The sequence below is a fragment of the Helianthus annuus genome, chromosome 15 (genome assembly GCF_002127325.2).
Source record: "Helianthus annuus cultivar XRQ/B chromosome 15, HanXRQr2.0-SUNRISE, whole genome shotgun sequence".
Lineage (NCBI taxonomy): Eukaryota > Viridiplantae > Streptophyta > Magnoliopsida > Asterales > Asteraceae > Helianthus > Helianthus annuus.
Window position 1 is genome coordinate 11,157,383 of NC_035447.2, and position 17,275 is coordinate 11,174,657.

Here is a 17,275-nt window from a genome sequence, read left to right on the forward strand (position 1 = left end):
GCAAGGTCGTGCGTGCTAACATATCACAGAAAACACGTACATCGATAAATGATAGTGACATGCGATAAGAGTATCGAATTGATGAAATAGGCGCGAAATGCGTTAAAGCGAAAAGCGGCGAGTGATTTTCAATACTCGTCTAGCGATCCACGATAAGCGATCCACACCAAGCGATAGAGGTTCACACAATGGTTGATAATCAGCGGTAGAGATTGCGAGATAAACACAAGATGCGATTGCGATTTCGAGCCACATATCGAGTGATTTTGGTTGCGAGATAGATCTAGCAAAACTGCGATTGAGTTGCGTTATAGACTTACGACCATTCTTGCGTTGCTCCAATTGCTCTTCGGGGTGAACTTACCTAAGTCCATCGATGTGGCAATTGCGTTGCGTTCGCAGACCTACGAGAAGTCTCACAGTGATGCGATTTAGTTTTGTTACGCCTTGCGATAGATTTGTAGTGTGTCGAAAATAACCATAATAATATAATAGGTCTAATAACGTCCAACTCCACATGGCACTTTCTTCACGAAACTTCGGTTGTATGGTAAAGCACACCTTGCGTTACCCATACCACTTATGCCCCGTGATTTGGTGTCACGCTTTGTTGACATGGCGAAGACGCTTATATATAGGAAGTACCAGCGGCGTATCCACCACGCTTGACCATGCTTTTAACGTTATGGCACCATTAGAATTTCACTACGATCTCCGTGCACTGACCAAAATAATCCCGTGTGCACCCGCGATTAGTTTTTCCTTGCACGTTTATCGTACCTCATTCTAAGAGTGTTGTAAGGGTAAAATACGTTGTATACTGCATAGTGCTAGCGTTTGAATGGTGCGCGAGTATAAGAGAAATACAATTCACATGCGACGATAGATGGAATAAGTTCCACACATAAAATAAAATGACGGCGATAAGTTGTATTATTACAACAACATTAGAAGCAAAATAACGTTGCTATGGAGGACCTCTGCTAAGACTGCGGTTGTTGCCGAATTTCCTCAAAGCTGCGGTCCCACGCGGCAGTACTGCGTATGATGACCATACCAGTTGCAATTTGTGCAATAGCGACAATTTGCTTCCAGCGGGTGATGATACGTGACGTGAAACACAGGGGATTGGGCCCATTGTAAGCACGCTTCAGTCGAATTGGGACTGCTCGGAGAGGTTCTGGTTGCGACAGTCCAGTTGTTGAAGAGTCTGGGCTCACGGTCTTTCGTTTGCGGCTAGGTTGTGCGTCCTGGGATAATGCAGTGTCGTCGTCGGATTCGCCTGATGATTTGACGGAGACATTGTTGGAGCAGTCCTTAGAAGAACCTTCAGAGGAGTTGTCAGATGAACCATCGACCGATTCACCAGAGGAACCGTCGGAGGAGTTGATGATGATTGCTTGATGAGCTTGCTTGACAGGCTTCTTAGAGAAAAATCCGTCTAGGACTCGTTTGCAGTTGATCTCTGCAGCTAAACGGTAGGTTTCTTCGATGGTAGTAGGTCTTGCAGCTTCGACAAAATTACCCACACACTCAGGCAAGCCGCAGATATACTTTGGAATGGCTTTTTCTGAAGTGTTGACTTGACTTGGGCAGATTGTACTAAGCTGCTTGAACCTTGCGGTATAGCCAGCATTGTCACCTTCGGTTTGCTTGATTTCCCAAAATTCGTTTTCTAGCTTCTAGACTTTGTGAGGAGGACAGTATTCTTCCTTCATGAGTTCCTTCAGCTCATCCCAAGAGAGGGCGTAAGCTGCGGAGATCCCACGTTTGTTGTGTTCGGCGGTCCACCAGTCGAGTGCTCGCGATTGAAATGCTCCGGTAGCGCAAGTAGTACGGAAACTATCGGGACGCCCACTTTGACGAAGGGTAACTTCGATAGAATCGAACCACTGGAGTAGTTGGGTCACACCTCCTTCACCTGTGAATTCCATCGGGTCACAGGCTTTGAAGTGTTTGTAGAGAAAAGTAGATTGCGGCGCTTCCGTCTTAGAGTCCTTCGAGGCCCGAGAGTTGCTGAGAGAGTGCACTTGAGCGACAATTTGAGGGATGCGCTTGACCACTTCCTTGGTCACAAGCGAGGCAATCCTCTTATCGGCGCTTCGTTTGGCTCTTCTCCTAGTGTTCGTCTCGAGGCAGAGTTGTGGGAAGGCATCTAGACAGATAGATTTGGAATGAGATTCGATCATAATGATTTTGAGTTTACGATGCGATTGAGCGCGACCGTAACTTGTAACGTACAATATAATTAGACTTCACATAGGAGCCACATAGGAGTCATGAAACTTCCTAGATTCTCACACAATGTTTTGATTGTACTTAGATATAGATAATTGTAGTTTATACTTACACACATACATTATGGTTTAGAACGCGCGAGGACGCATTGAGAGAGAGAGAATGCGAGAGAAATCAGACAATTAGACATTAGTTTTGTTGCGAACATTCGGTCTTTGTTTTGGATTGCGATGGTTGTGCGAGTTTTGCGTTTTGTAAAATAGGGGGCGAAAATTGATAATCGTAGTTAAACACATGAAACGTAACTAAGTTCATCAAAACGTAAAATCCGGCGAGTCGTAGGCTTAGTAAAGTATTCGGAGTGCCTCGGGTGTTTAGGCGTCGACTACCGAAGGTAACCCAATCACACCCAACGAATTCGTGCACGCGCATTGACTTTGGAGACTTATGCTTCCACTGGGACGCAGCTCATGGCATTCGTCCTCCTAGTCATCGCGTGGCTCGAGTCATTGTGATGGTCGAGTCCCTGGTGAGAGCTTTTGAAAACTATTTAGAGAGTGGATCGGTTCATTAAGGTACGGGTTTCATCCCTGACATAACAGTTTCGTTCCCAATTGTGGTTGTGCTCATCGAATGAATTCCGAGAGCTCCACTAGAATTTCGGAATGGAGGCTTTCGTCGAGGTATGGATATCACTCATAACTCAACGAAAGATTCTCGTGCTGGAAAAATGCGCTGAGTGAGCAATCCTAACGAGAGTTATTCGTTTTCACCCCTGGTCTCGACGGGATCACTCAGTTGCGAGATGCAAGTATTTTCGAAAACATGTGTATTGTGTCAGCCTTAGGAAAGGCTAAGTAGTATTTCAGCCTTAGGAAAGGCTTCTTCGTGCGAAGCTGTAGTATGCGAGGTTCACACAAAGTTGTAGACTTAGCAATTTCGACCGAAAGCATCAGGTAGGCGCAATACAAACCCTACCGGGTTCGTACGAGTCAGCCTGTGGGGGCTTAGACTATAGACTAGGTCAATTTCTAAGACATCGACCCAGACTAGGTCGAGTCTTGCCTAATTCCCTATAGTTATGGCTCTGATACCAATCTGTCACGCCCCAACCGATGGCGGAATCATCGGGGTGCGGCACTAGGCGAATCAGATTGCTCAAGAGAATCCATAACAACTATATTGCGATAATATTTATTACATTCGTTATCCCATACTAACAAATAATACAATCACATAAGTCATCACAGATTTCTTGTCCTCTCGAACAATTCAAATCCGACAACCTAGATTTTAGGTGAGTTTCTAGACTTCCTAGCTTGATTTGAGGAAGACTTCAACTAAACCTGCAACATACGTTAAAATATTGTCAATACAAAAGTATTGGCGAGTATACAGGTTTGATATGTAATAGTATAATAGATTAAAAGTGCTGTGAATTTCCACATGCATAGACGTAATACACAACATATATACTCACAAAACTGATACTACCAGCTAAGTCCTCGATGCTCGATTCTTCGATGGCATAACTAGACCCCGTCGGGCGCAATAGTACTATACTAGTTGTGGTGGGACGTCACGAGTATAAGTCCTAGCACATATGTAACTAGCATCACGTATATCTAAGCAAACAGTTATTCGCAAGTGATAAATTGACTAATTAAATGGTTCGTTGATGAGTTCGATTTATAAGGAACGTATGTGATGAAACAATGGTTAACCGGGCAGGGTTAACACACTGGTCTCGTCAAGAAGGGTTAATCCCTTCCTCTCGGAGATCGCTGGCTGGGTCACCGGTGGATGATCTCCTGCACAAGGAAACAAGCCGTGACTCGTAACAAGGAGGATGGGGTGGGGGGTGCTCCTTGTTACCACTCTCCGGCGTGAGAATCAGTAGTTTGCTTGGGAAGCAAAGCAAGATAATAGTAGTAGTTAGAGAGTTGTGAAGAGATACCTCAAACCTGGTTTGGGGTCGGTATTTATAGCCGAGGAGTGAAGGAGGAGATTGATGGATGGGCTGACGACGAGCTGCACCGTTGCAGGTGTGTCAGTCTCGCCGGCCGTGGGGGTTACGCCACGTCAGCCCATTGCTTTGATAGCTCTGACAGGGGACTGTCGCCGGCGCCACTTGCCTCGTGGTGTCAGCCACTTGCCTGGCGTGTCAGCCCACTTGTTGGATATGCAGGGTGCGGTGCGAGCCGCATCGCTGCATGCGGTAACGCCTGAAGTTACCGCGTCTCCTACTTGTGATCAAGAAATACGCGAGATGCGGTGTTGGCCGCATCATCGTATGTGGAGACTATTTGCTCGCTTCCCTTGTCGTGACGAAAATGGCCATATGATGCGGTGCCAGCCGCATCGATATGTTCATCTTCTTCCGTACTTGGGTCAAGCTATTCATCTTCGAACCGCATGGGTTCGAAGGATGTGACCGCATGGGTGCGGTTTGCTTACTGGTAGGGGTTTGTTTGATGCGGGTAATGGTCGTTTTGGGACCATACCCCTTCAAGTCCCCCCAGTCTAGTGTTGCTACCTTGTGCAAGTTGCACGTGGGAGGAGTACTGGACTTATGGTGTAGGAAGGTAGTGTGGCAGTCTGGAGGAAATTCTAGGCCAGATCAAACTGGTGATCTGGTCAAAAATCCGGCTATGCCTCTTCCGTACCGGTGAAGGGGTTTCGCTTGATGCGAAATTCTCAGCCGTTGCATGTCATCAGGTGGGTTGCCACCTGTTGTTGTGTTGAAGGCCTGTTAGGGACCTTCATAGTAATGCTGCACAAACTTCGAACCAACCTCTGGGATGGTGGTTCGAAGGTTTGCACATGTTTCGAACCTCTTGGAGGTGGTTTCTTCTTCGAACCATTTGCCAGAATGGTGCACGAGGAAGAAAAGAAAAGCTTTTAAACCAACCTTTGCGGTCGGGTTTGAAGGTTTTGGATGTTGTGTTAGAACTTTGCTCAAGTTCTATGTTCAGCATCCTATTACGAGATGACCATCCCTTTTTTGTGGGGTGTTCGTGTTCATCTTGATAGCTCTCAAGTAACCGTACGTTCTTTGCGGTTACTTCGTTGCGTCATTGTTGGCCGTGTTTGGTCGAACAATGTGGATCTAAACTATGGGTAAATAAACATGGTCATAGGCAAGGGGGTGCCCATCGTTGTTTATTCCATGCGATCCATTGGTAGGTAACCAAAGTCCTAAGCAGACTTGTTACCGCGGTCCGTTGGCAGGTAAACAAAGTCATAGGCAGACTTGTTACCGCTGTTCGGACACTTGCTGCTTGATAAGTACTTGTTTAGAGCACGTATCTGCGTTCTTTCTGGAGCCACTTTCCTTCACGCTCCAATACCGAGTTTATAACGAGGTAGCCTCGTTCGGTGATGTGGAGTGAGCTTTGCTCTTCCGTAGCAACCACTCTGCGGAAGCTATGGTTATGTCTGTAGCTCTTCATGGGTGTCTGCGATGTTGCAGTCCCATTTTCGCTCAAAGTGTGCTTGTTGCACGGATGTAACTCTTGAAGGTTCAGGAGTCAGGGCTGCTGATGTGCGGGCGCGTAGATTCCGTTCCTTCTTTTTTCTGAAGAAGTTGTTCATGCACCCTCTGTGGTTGTGAACCGGACAGGAGGGATTTGAAGCTTGAAGAGAACGAAGGCAATGCGCTTTTCCTGTTCCTGAGATGCGGTTCAGTCCAAAGAACAACACTGGTTCTGAGCATCTGACACATCTGAATGGGTTCATGTGTGTCACTTCCGCATATTTCACGTGTGCTCGTGAGTGATGCGGAAAAGGTAATATATCCCTTTATAGTATAGATAGATATATTTCTACCTATTTTTTAGGGTATATAAAAAAACGACATGCGGTATGGGTTATGGTGTGGTAAACCAGAAAAACCGCATGCCGCTTAGGTTTTTTGGATAATGTCTGTGGTTGTGAACCGGACAGGAGGGATTTGAAGCTTGAAGAGAACGAAGGCAATGCGCTTTTCCTGTTCCTGAGATGCGGTTCAGTCCAAAGAACAACACTGGTTCTGAGCATCTGACACATCTGAATGGGTTCATGTGTGTCACTTCCGCATATTTCACGTGTGCTCGTGAGTGATGCGGAAAAGGTAATATATCCCTTTATAGTATAGATAGATATATTTCTACCTATTTTTTAGGGTATATAAAAAAACGACATGCGGTATGGGTTATGGTGTGGTAAACCAGAAAAACCGCATGCCGCTTAGGTTTTTTGGATAATGTTGTCGCTTTTTCTTGCCTACGTGGCTTGATCGCACGTGTGAGTTGGTAGAAGTTGGTGAGACGTTTCTGCATGTGCTGAAATGAAAGGACATTTGCACTGCCCGAGGCATTAAATGCACTGTAGCAGGGAGTGTAAAACGTCTTCTTTGTCAGGCGCGTGGGCGGCTACGCGCGCGTGATAACCGTCAGCTAAAACGGCGCTCGACACGTGTTGTTGCAAGATACGCTCTTTTTGAACGTGATGATTTGCTTTCTTCCTCCGCATTAATTGCGATGGGTATATAAGGGGAAAACCGTTTGTGGTTTCCTCTCACTTGGTCGAAAATTCAAAAAATTTGCCGTTTGAGAGAAAGTTGTCATCTGTCTTCTCCGACGATTTTTTCTGAAATTCCGGTGAGGTTTCTAGTGTTTCTGTTCACCATCTTCTGTTTCTTTGATATTTTTGATGGCTGAACCATCTAGTCCACACAATGTGGAGGGTGAAAACCCTGAACAGCCTTTAGTGGCCGAAGAAGAAGAAGAGGGGGCTGCCGGTGGTGGATTACCGGCACTGAAGTGGACCAGAAAAAGCTTTGATCGCCTTATGCTTGAGGTCCAAATGCCCTCGGAATATGGGGCTCGGTACCCATCAGAGGGTGATACTGGTGCCGACGCTCCGGCCGGTTATGTGACCATGTGGTCCGATTTCTTCGGAGATTGTAACCTCCGATTACCGTTGACGGTATTTGTTGTGGATATCTTGGAGTGGTACAAGGTCCACATTTCTCAAGTGAGTCCGCTTGGGATGATTCGTATTCGTAATTTTGAGTTTACCTTCCGTGCTCTTGGCATAGAGCCTACCGTTGGAGACTTCCGACGGTTTTATCAGATGACAGTGTCCATGGGGTTCTTTTCTTTCCGTCTACGAGACGGTACCCCAAAGCTGATGACTCCCCCTAAGGGGATGACGATGTGGAAGAAGAAGTTCTTCTATATCAAATCTGCTGCCCTTGCTGTGGATATGACGTTTCGGAATGTGACCGAGACGATCATAACAGAGACCATTGCGATGCCCAGTTTGAAATCGGTGCAATGGTTCCCGCAACTGCAGACTATTGAGTCTGTGAAGTTGACCAACACGCAACTATGGCTGTTGCGTATGATGTTGAGGAGGGGCAAGAACTCGAAACCCGTGGTGCGGGAAAAGAGCGGTGGTACGTACTTTTTGTTTCTGTACATTCTTTATCCTTACGTGTGTTACTGACCTTTGTGTCTACTATCAGAAGATGCTCCCGCATGGAGGATGTTTGCTCCGGATTTCGAGGGTACGGTTGAGACCGTAGTTTGTGCGGATGGTGAACAGGATCACAACACTATCATCCGTAGTAACTTCCGGGTGCCTACTGCGGCTGCACTGGCAGTTGAGTTGCCAGTAGGCAAAGGTATATTATCGAAGCTTTGCTACTTGTGTTGATCATGTTGTGTTATTGACGTATTGATTCCATGCAGGTGATCTTGGGGCCTTGGGGGACCCTGAAGCGAAAGGTGTGCCTAAGAGGCAAACTGTGAAGGGCGTGCGCTTTCGCCAAAAGAAGATAAAGGAGGTCACTACTGTGCCTCATCTGGTGCCGCAGGCAGCAGGTATCTCTCATTCCTCTTTTCGTCGACACAAGGATTATGTGATAGTATCTGATACCCTTGAGGGTTTGAGTACAGCCGCGGAGTCACGTTCTGGTGCTGCGAAGAAGCAGGCAGAAGAGGCGGCTGCGGGAGGGGCAGCTGCGGGTCCCCCTGTGATTGGTGAGAAGAGGAGGCCAGAGCAGAAAGCTGCTGGTGGTGTTGAAACCAAACGTCGGAGACTAGTAACCAAAAGGTCTGCTCCGGCGCAGAAAAAACCTGCGGTTGTCGTTGGTAAGTGTAGGCTATCTAGTGTTAACTGTTGTGTAACTAGTTCTGATAGCTATTTCACTTTTTTGCAGAGCGTCAAGATGAAGATTTTTCTATCTTCGATGCTCCGGAGTCCCCTCCGCGTGCCATGGGTGCGGGTGGAACGGAGGTGCCGTCGACACCTCCCGTCAAGGTGGTACCTGAGTCAACCGTGCAGAAGGAGGGTACCGCAGAGAATGCTGCGGCCCAGATATTTGATACTGTCGACTCATCCAACAACCTGATCTCTCCCAATGAGGGAGACGATTTGAGTTTGCGGTTCACTGCTACTGAGAAGCAACATTCTGATGCTGAACCGCAAAAAACTGGCGCTGAAGCGCGGCAGCATGGTGCTGGGCCGCAGAAGTCTGCGGTTGATAAGGGTACCAGCTCGTCTGCCGGTGGTGCGGGGTATGACGGGCCTCCAATTCAGCCTGGGGAGTCTGAATTGGAGTATTACTACCGCACCTACTCCCAGGATCGCAGTACGCTGTACCATCGACCCCCCTGGACTGTATTGCAGGGGGATGATATTGCTAACGACCCTGCGGCCTGCAGGGAGATCTTGGGTGGTCTGGGGACCCCCTTTGAAGTTGATCGGGCTCGTGCCGCACCGCGGGAGCTGCGTATAAACCAGCTCTCGACCATGTTGGTAGGGTCTTCCATTGTGGCTAATGCCATTTTGGAAGATTATAAGGTGCTGGGCCGCCGCGAGGAGGAGGCTGCTCGTATGCGGGCGGAAGCCGAGAAGTTGGTCGAGGCTGCTCGTGCGGGTGCGGAGCAGCTCGAGAAGGATAAAGCTGCTTTTGAGAAGCAGAAGCAGACTTCGGAATGGGCTGCCGCTGCCCAGCTAAAACAGGTGCGTACTCTTGCTAAACTTCTTGCTGATGAGCGCAAGAGTTGGAACGAAAAGTTGTCTAACGAGCGCAAGAAATGGAATGAATCTTGGGTTAAGCAGAATAACGTTCTGTTTCATACTCGGCAGGAGTTGGCGACTGTCAAGGCGGCAAACGTTGCCTTGGGCAGCGAGAAAGCTGCGGCGGAGGCCATTTCTTGTAAAGCGCTGCAGGCGAAGGCCGATGCCTTGAAGGCCCTTGAAGAGGCCAAAGAAGCCGGGGCTCGTGCCTCAAAGGCCCATGAAGAGGCCGCAGAGAAGGAGAGCCGTGCTTCCAAGGCTCTTGAAGAGGCGAATGCGGAGCGCATTCATTTAGGCAAGGTTGTTGAAAGCCTGCAGGTATGTTTCTTTAACGTTGTTGCTTTCGTCTTTATTGTTTTCAAAATATTCACCGAGTGAACTGTTTGCTGTTCTTGTAACAGGCTGAGGTTCAGGCCCGGGAGGTCGCAGTGACAGACCTTACTGTCCGCGTGTCCGCTGCGGAGAAGCGGGCTGACGCTGCTGCTGAGGCCAAGGATGCCTTGGTGTCCTCTATTAACCAACTGGAAGCTGACCGTGAGTGGTTGCGGACTCACGGCATCGCGCGTGTAAGTATCCTTTGCCTTTACATTTGCTTGGATTAGCACTCAAGACTTATGATCTTTTTACTGCAGATTGTCGAGGCTATAATGAATGCCCCTGAGACCTCATCTGGATTGGACCTGGTCAAGGAACGTGCGCGCGAGGCTGGCTTCAAGGCTGGTTTTAACCGCTGCATTGGGCACATCAATGTATTATCCGCAGGCGGTTATACCGATCAGGCATCCGGGTTCCGTGATGTGGATACCGAGGGTCGTCTGAAAGCGGCCGTAGCCTCCTTTTATGATACGCCCCTTGCCTGTGTAGGGGAGCTGGACGAGTGTTTGGAGGTTGCGGACTATGTCGACCGGTTGCGGATGCTTTATCCGGATGTGGAAGAGGAAGAACCCGCTGGTGGTGCCGAAGGAGACGCGGGGACCAGCGGTACAAAATAGGGTTTAGGTTGGCTAGTGTGCCTCCTTTTTTGTATTCCTCTTGTATAGAATAGGAACTTTATGTAAATTCCGTAAGCATCACGTGGATACTTGAATTTTTTGAATATAAAGTTTCTTTGTTCAGTTTGTACAAGTGTTTTTAATTCTTGCATGTCTGAACGTGTGTCTGCGTATTCTTTACCCATTTATGAACGGGGTCAAGTATACTCCATACTTTTGTTGTATGGGTATGCATCAATTCTGTTATTTACCGTGTGAGGGTTTTTAGAATTGCGTAAACTTTGTAAAAGCTTATATTACCGGAACTCTACCCATTTGTGAATGGGGTCGAGTGTACTCCATACCTTTGTCGTATGAGTCCGCGTCAATTCCATTGTTTGCCTTTTTGGGCTCAGGAATTGTGTTAGGTGTGTAACAAAAACTTGTGTATCCGGCCGGATAAAACATGCAAGTCTTTTTGCCTTTTGCTGGCCTATTACAATAGTTGCGTGTGGCTACCACTTTGTATAGGTATCGTAAATGAAGATTTTGCCAATCTGTTTTTTGGATACCGCGAAGTGGAAACACGCATTTGTAATAGTAGTAAACAAACAACAATATATAAAATGACGTTTATTTATTTTCAAATGACCTGCGGTCCGATAGGTTACATAGGGAGTGTAAGAACATAGCTTACATATAGCAGCGTCTAAGCTGTTGTGCGTTCCATGTTCTGGCGATAGGTTCGCCCTCTAGTGTTTGTAACCTGTATGCGCCCTTCCCTAAGACCTCGCTGATGAGGTAGGGTCCCTCCCACTTGGGGGCAAGTTTTCCTGGGCGCTCGACATTAGATGCCTCGTTGTCACGTAGGACGTAGTCCCCTGGAGTGAAAGTACAAACGCGGACTCGCGCGTTGTAATACTTTTCCAGTTTGGATTTGTATTTGGCCTCGTTGATGGCGGCGTTCTCGCGCCTTTCTTCTAGGAGGTCCAAATCGATCCTACGTTCCCTGTTGTTGTCTAGCTTTTCGATAGCCAACATTCTAGGAGATGGGAGGCCCATTTCTGCGGGTATTACCGCTTCAGACCCGTAGACGAGGCTGAAAGGTGTTTCCCCATTGCTTGTTTTTGGGCTAGTGCGGTGAGCCCATAAGATGCTTGGGAGTTCATCGACCCAGCCACGCCTGGCTGTTCCCAATCGTGCTTTGATTCCGTCGACTAGGCCTTTATTTATACTTTCGACTTGGCCGTTCCCTTGCGGGTGTGCGACTGACGAGAATATGTGTTTGATGTTCAGCTCTTCTAGCCATTTTTGGAATTCGTCGGCAGCGAAGTTGGTGCCGTTGTCGGTAACAATGTACATTGGTAAACCGAAACGGCAGATGATGTGCTCCCAAATGAACTTTCTTGTTATCATAGCAGTGGTTGAAGCGAGTGGTTTCGCCTCTACCCATTTTGTGAAGTAATCAACCGCCACTATGATAAATTTAACTGCACCTGGTGCGTCCGGGAATGGTCCCACTACGTCGATCGCCCATTTTTGAAAAGGCCATGCAGTAGTGACGGGGACCAGATTGTTTTTTGGCCGCATAGTTTTTGGTGCATGGCGCTGGCAGTCCATGCATTTGCGTAATTCTTTGACGGCGTCCAGGTGCATGCCGGGCCAGTAATACCCGGCATTCATGATTTTTGCCACGACCATGCGTGGTCCGGCATGTATGCCGCATATGCCCTCATGTATCTCTCGGATAAGGTATGTGGCATCTTGTGGATTAACGCATCGGAGGAGCGGTCCGAGGTATGACTTTCGGTATAAGATACCGTCTCCCATTTGATAGTGGCACGCTTTGTATTGCAACTTACGTGCCTCTGTTTTGCTCTCGGGAGTCACACCTGACTGAAGGTATGCGATAATTGGTGTCATCCATGACGTTGTTCCGTATTGGATGACACTGACCTGGCGTAGAGGAACCGAAGGATTTTGCAAAATCTCGATGCGTACCTCCTTTGCCAAGTGTTGGAAGCTGGTGGATGCAAGTTTTGATAGTGCATCCGCGGATTTGTTTTCGCTTCGATTAATGTGTCGAATATTGAATGAAGCGAATTTGGATTTTAGCTGCAGGGCTTGCTCGAGGTAGAGGATCATGATGTCTCCTTTGGCGGCATAGTCGCCGCGTACCTGGCCCGCAACTAACAAGGAATCGACGTGCGCTTCCAGATGTTGCACGCCGATTTTGACTGCTAAACGTAGCCCGGCTAATAGTGCTTCATATTCTGCCTCGTTGTTCGTGCTTTTAAAATCGAGGCGGATGGCATATGTAAGCTCTTGGCCGTCAGGGCTGACGAGTCGCAGACCTGCGCCCGCACCTTCCTCGTTGGATGCACCATCGGTAAATAGTGCCCATATTTCTGAGGACGGCGGTGGGGGCGCAGGGTTTTGGGATTCTTCGCATTCTTGGATGCGATCCGCTGGTACTTCAGCGGCGAAATCAGCTAAGATTTGGCCTTTGATGGCAGGGCGCGGTTTGTAATGTATCGTATGTGCGCCCAGCTCAATTGCCCATTTTGCTAATCTCCCAGAGATGTCGGGTTTGGACAGGATCGGGCCGATCCTGTAATTGGTTAGCACTGTGATGATGTGGTTTACGAAGTAGCGTCGTAACCGTCTTGAAGCATGTACCAGTGCTAGTACCAATTTTTCCATTATTGAGTATCTCGTCTCCGGGTCGTTGAGCATTTTGCTGATGTAATAGATGGGTGTTTGAACCCCCGCTCGTTCCACTATTAATACCGCGCCCACTGCGTTGTCTGCAGCGGATAGGTATAAGATGAGTGGCTCATCTTTGCATGGTGCGGTTAGTGTTGGGAGTTGTATCAAACACTCCTTCATTTCCCGGAAGGCCTTTTCAGCCTCTATGGTCCACTGGAATTGTTCTTTCTTTGAACAGCTTCGCAGGGTCTTGATGAAAGGGTATGACTTGGCTGCGTGGTTAGCCAAGAACCTGTTGAGTGCCGCCAGCCTTCCGGCCAGGCGTTGCATATCTTTCATCGATGCAGGCGATGGCATGCGCTCGATCGCCTGCACTTTTTCCGGGTTTACCTTGAATCCATCTTTGGTGACGATGAACCCAAGGAATTTGCCTTCTTCCATTCCAAACGAGCATTTCCCTGGATTGAGCTTCATGTTGACGCTTCGCAGAGTTTGGAATGTTCTTTCTATATCGGTGAGCATGGTATCTTCCTCCATGCTCATGACGACCAGGTCGTCCATATAGATTTCGACACTTTTGCTTATTTGACCGCGGAAAGTGTCGTTCATCAGTTTCTGGTAGGTTGAGCCCGCGTTGCGCAACCCAAACGGCATTTTTGTATAGCAGTAATTTCCGGTTGGGGTCCGGAATGCCGTTTTGTCTTCATCCTCAAGTGCCATTTGTACCTGGTGGTACCCTTTGTAGCAATCGAGGAAACACTTCCACCGAAATGGCGCGAGGTTATCGACCTTTTCGTCGATTTCTGGAAGCGCGTAACAATCCTTGGGGCAGGCCTTGTTAAGGTCCTTGTAATCGACGCACATGCGCCAGCCCCCGGATGGTTTTTCTACCATGACAGGGTTGGATAACCAAGTCTGGTACTTGACTTCCCGCAGTATACCTGCGGAGAGCAGTTCTTCGATCTGCTCTTGCATCGCCTGATTTTTAGCTGACCCAAGGTGGCGTTGGCCTTGGATCACTGGTTTGATACCTGGTTTGGTATTCAAATAGTGCTGCGCTATTTCACGTGGGACCCCTGTCATGTCTGCGGGAGTCCACGCGAAGATGTCTTGGTTCCTGAAGAGGAGCTCCTTCAGGTGCGCTCTGGTGGTCGAGGATAAGGCGTGACCCAATGTGACCTTCTGTTCCGGATGCGTTGGGTTGAGAACCCATTTTTCCGGTTGGTCGACGGGGGTGGGCCTTGCGACCTTTGTCGGACGTGCTTCGTCCGTCATCATGACGTCCTTGCGGGCGTAGATGATTGCAACCCCCGATGCGGTTGGGAAACCAACCGCGGAGTGGGGGACGGATGTGATCATATTGAAATCTCCTTGGGATTCTCTCCCAAGGAGGACGTCATAATTGGAGGTGTGGGGTAAAACCATGAAGTTAACCTCCTCTGTCCGCGTGTGTTTACCATTGGTAAGACGCACGGGAAATGTAATTTGACCTAGGGGAAAGACTGTTTCCCCTGCGAATCCGGCCAGCGGGTAATCTACGGCTTGCAACCGATCTTTGTCCTCTTGGTCAAATTGATTGAAGCATTGCTCGTAGATTATATCGGATGTACTGCCCGGGTCGATGAACAGACGCTCGGTGCAGTAATGGGCCAGCTGGCCTGAAATGACGACGGCGCGTCTATCACGCGGTCCGCCTCGGACTTGCTCGTCTTTCCAATCATTGTCCGGTCTTCGTGCCGCTTTGCGCGGCCTACCCTTGCCTCCGTAAATCATGTGGGTGGAAGCCACGTACATGGCTTTCTTTCCGGAGGAGGTACCTTCGTTGTGAGGGGTGATATGCTTGGTGGGCTTTTGTCCACCTGGCAAAAGGTGTTGCAGTTTCCCCTCTTTCAACGCCCGCTCAATCTCCAGCCGGAGACTGATGCAGTTGTTGGTGGTGTGGCCCGAGTCCTTGTGGTACTCACAGTATAGTGTGAGGTCCTGACTTTTCTTGGACTTCATTGGTTGGGCCGGTCGCAAGAATTGTGGATCTGCGAGGAGGACCTCTCTTGGCGACTGGTTGATCTCGGTCCATTTGCGGTCCCGAGATTCTTTTCTTGGTGCCCGAGTGTCTCGGGCAGGGTTGTAGCATTGTGGGTCAAACGTGTTGGGTTGCGGGAAATACGGTTTAGTAATATCCCGATTTCCTGTATCCCGGTTTCGTTTGTTGTTACGTTTGGACCCTTGGTGGGATGTTTCGGCTTGGGGTTTTGCCTTTTTGACGTGCGGTTCGAGCGACCGCTGTGTCTGGGCATATGTCTTGACTGCGGTCATGACATCCTCCCATTTTTTAGGCAAACCCTCCTTGCCAGAGATGGTCATGATCATCTCTCTGTCTTTGACGGCCCGAATAAAATGGTTTCGCGCCATTTGGTCCGCCACGTCGCCTATCTCTAGGCATTCTTTATTGTAACGGATGACGAATGCCTCGAGCGATTCGTCATCCCTTCGCCAGATGTTCATGACGTCCAACGAATCGCGTTCGTGGCGTCGCTGCTGGCTGAAATGGGCGAGGAACTTGGCGCGCAAGTCCTCGAAAGAATCCAGTGATCCCACTGGCAAAGAATCAAACCATGCCCTCGCCAGACCGATAAGGGTCTGGGGGAAAAAATTGCACCAGGTGGGTTCGTCCCACCTGCCATTGACGCCTGCGCCTGTGAAGATGTTCATGTGGTCGTCCGGGTCGGTCGAGCCACTGTATTTCCCAATGTTGACTGGGAATTTTGTCGTTGTGATATCGGCGTTGGCGATGTGCGGGACGAATTTTGAATTTTCGGCCGCGGCCCGTGGCCTGTATGGTTCGTGCACAGGGCGCTTTGCCGCCCTGAGGTATGTAGTGCGGGGGTGACTGGGAGGAACATAGTTGCGTCCCCCCGGTCTGCTGTTGGTGTCGTGAGACTCCCCGCGGTAGGTTTGATCGTCAGGGTCGGTATGATCGTACCCTTCTGTGTAAGGTTGCGGGCCCAGTCGGCTCTGGATGCCTGGGCCGCGCCTGGAGGCTGACCGCCTCCTATTTTCGCCATAGGGGCCCAGGCGGGTATGCACTGGCCCTCTGGAGCGGGACTCATATGAGGAGGTATCCTCGTTGAGTGTATTGACCGAACAGTAAGATGATCCACGGTCGTCATGTCGGCTTCTGGAAGCCGGACGTGAGTGTAACCTGCCATCATATTGGAGTATGCGGTTGGCAGGTGTGTGTTGTATTGGAGTAGGCCCAGCCTGTACGTTTGCTTCCGTACAAGCGCGGTTGTAAGCCGCTATCAGCAGGTCAGTCTGCTGTTGGTACCAGGAGTGTAAGTCCACACCTGGTGGGAGCACAGTTGGGGCCTGTGATAAGTCGTGTCCGAACGCAAAGGATGGGATCCTTTGGGTGGACGTGCCAATGTGTCCGGGTTGGGGGGTCGAAGGGTGGACCCCTGTTGGGACCGGGGGATTTGGATTATCCGCATTGGTGTTTTGGTTATCAGTCATGATCTTGAGAGGGAGAGGGATGGATTAAAAAGTGCTAAGAGTAGCGGTGGGCGCCAATGATGAAACAATGGTTAACCGGGCAGGGTTAACACACTGGTCTCGTCAAGAAGGGTTAATCCCTTCCTCTCGGAGATCGCTGGCTGGGTCACCGGTGGATGATCTCCTGCACAAGGAAACAAGCCGTGACTCGTAACAAGGAGGATGGGGTGGGGGGTGCTCCTTGTTACCACTCTCCGGCGTGAGAATCAGTAGTTTGCTTGGGAAGCAAAGCAAGATAATAGTAGTAGTTAGAGAGTTGTGAAGAGATACCTCAAACCTGGTTTGGGGTCGGTATTTATAGCCGAGGAGTGAAGGAGGAGATTGATGGATGGGCTGACGACGAGCTGCACCGTTGCAGGTGTGTCAGTCTCGCCGGCCGTGGGGGTTACGCCACGTCAGCCCATTGCTTTGATAGCTCTGACAGGGGACTGTCGCCGGCGCCACTTGCCTCGTGGTGTCAGCCACTTGCCTGGCGTGTCAGTCCACTTGTTGGATATGCAGGGTGCGGTGCGAGCCGCATCGCTGCATGCGGTAACGCCTGAAGTTACCGCGTCTCCTACTTGTGATCAAGAAATACGCGAGATGCGGTGTTGGCCGCATCATCGTATGTGGAGACTATTTGCTCGCTTCCCTTGTCGTGACGAAAATGGCCATATGATGCGGTGCCAGCCGCATCGATATGTTCATCTTCTTCCGTACTTGGGTCAAGCTATTCATCTTCGAACCGCATGGGTTCGAAG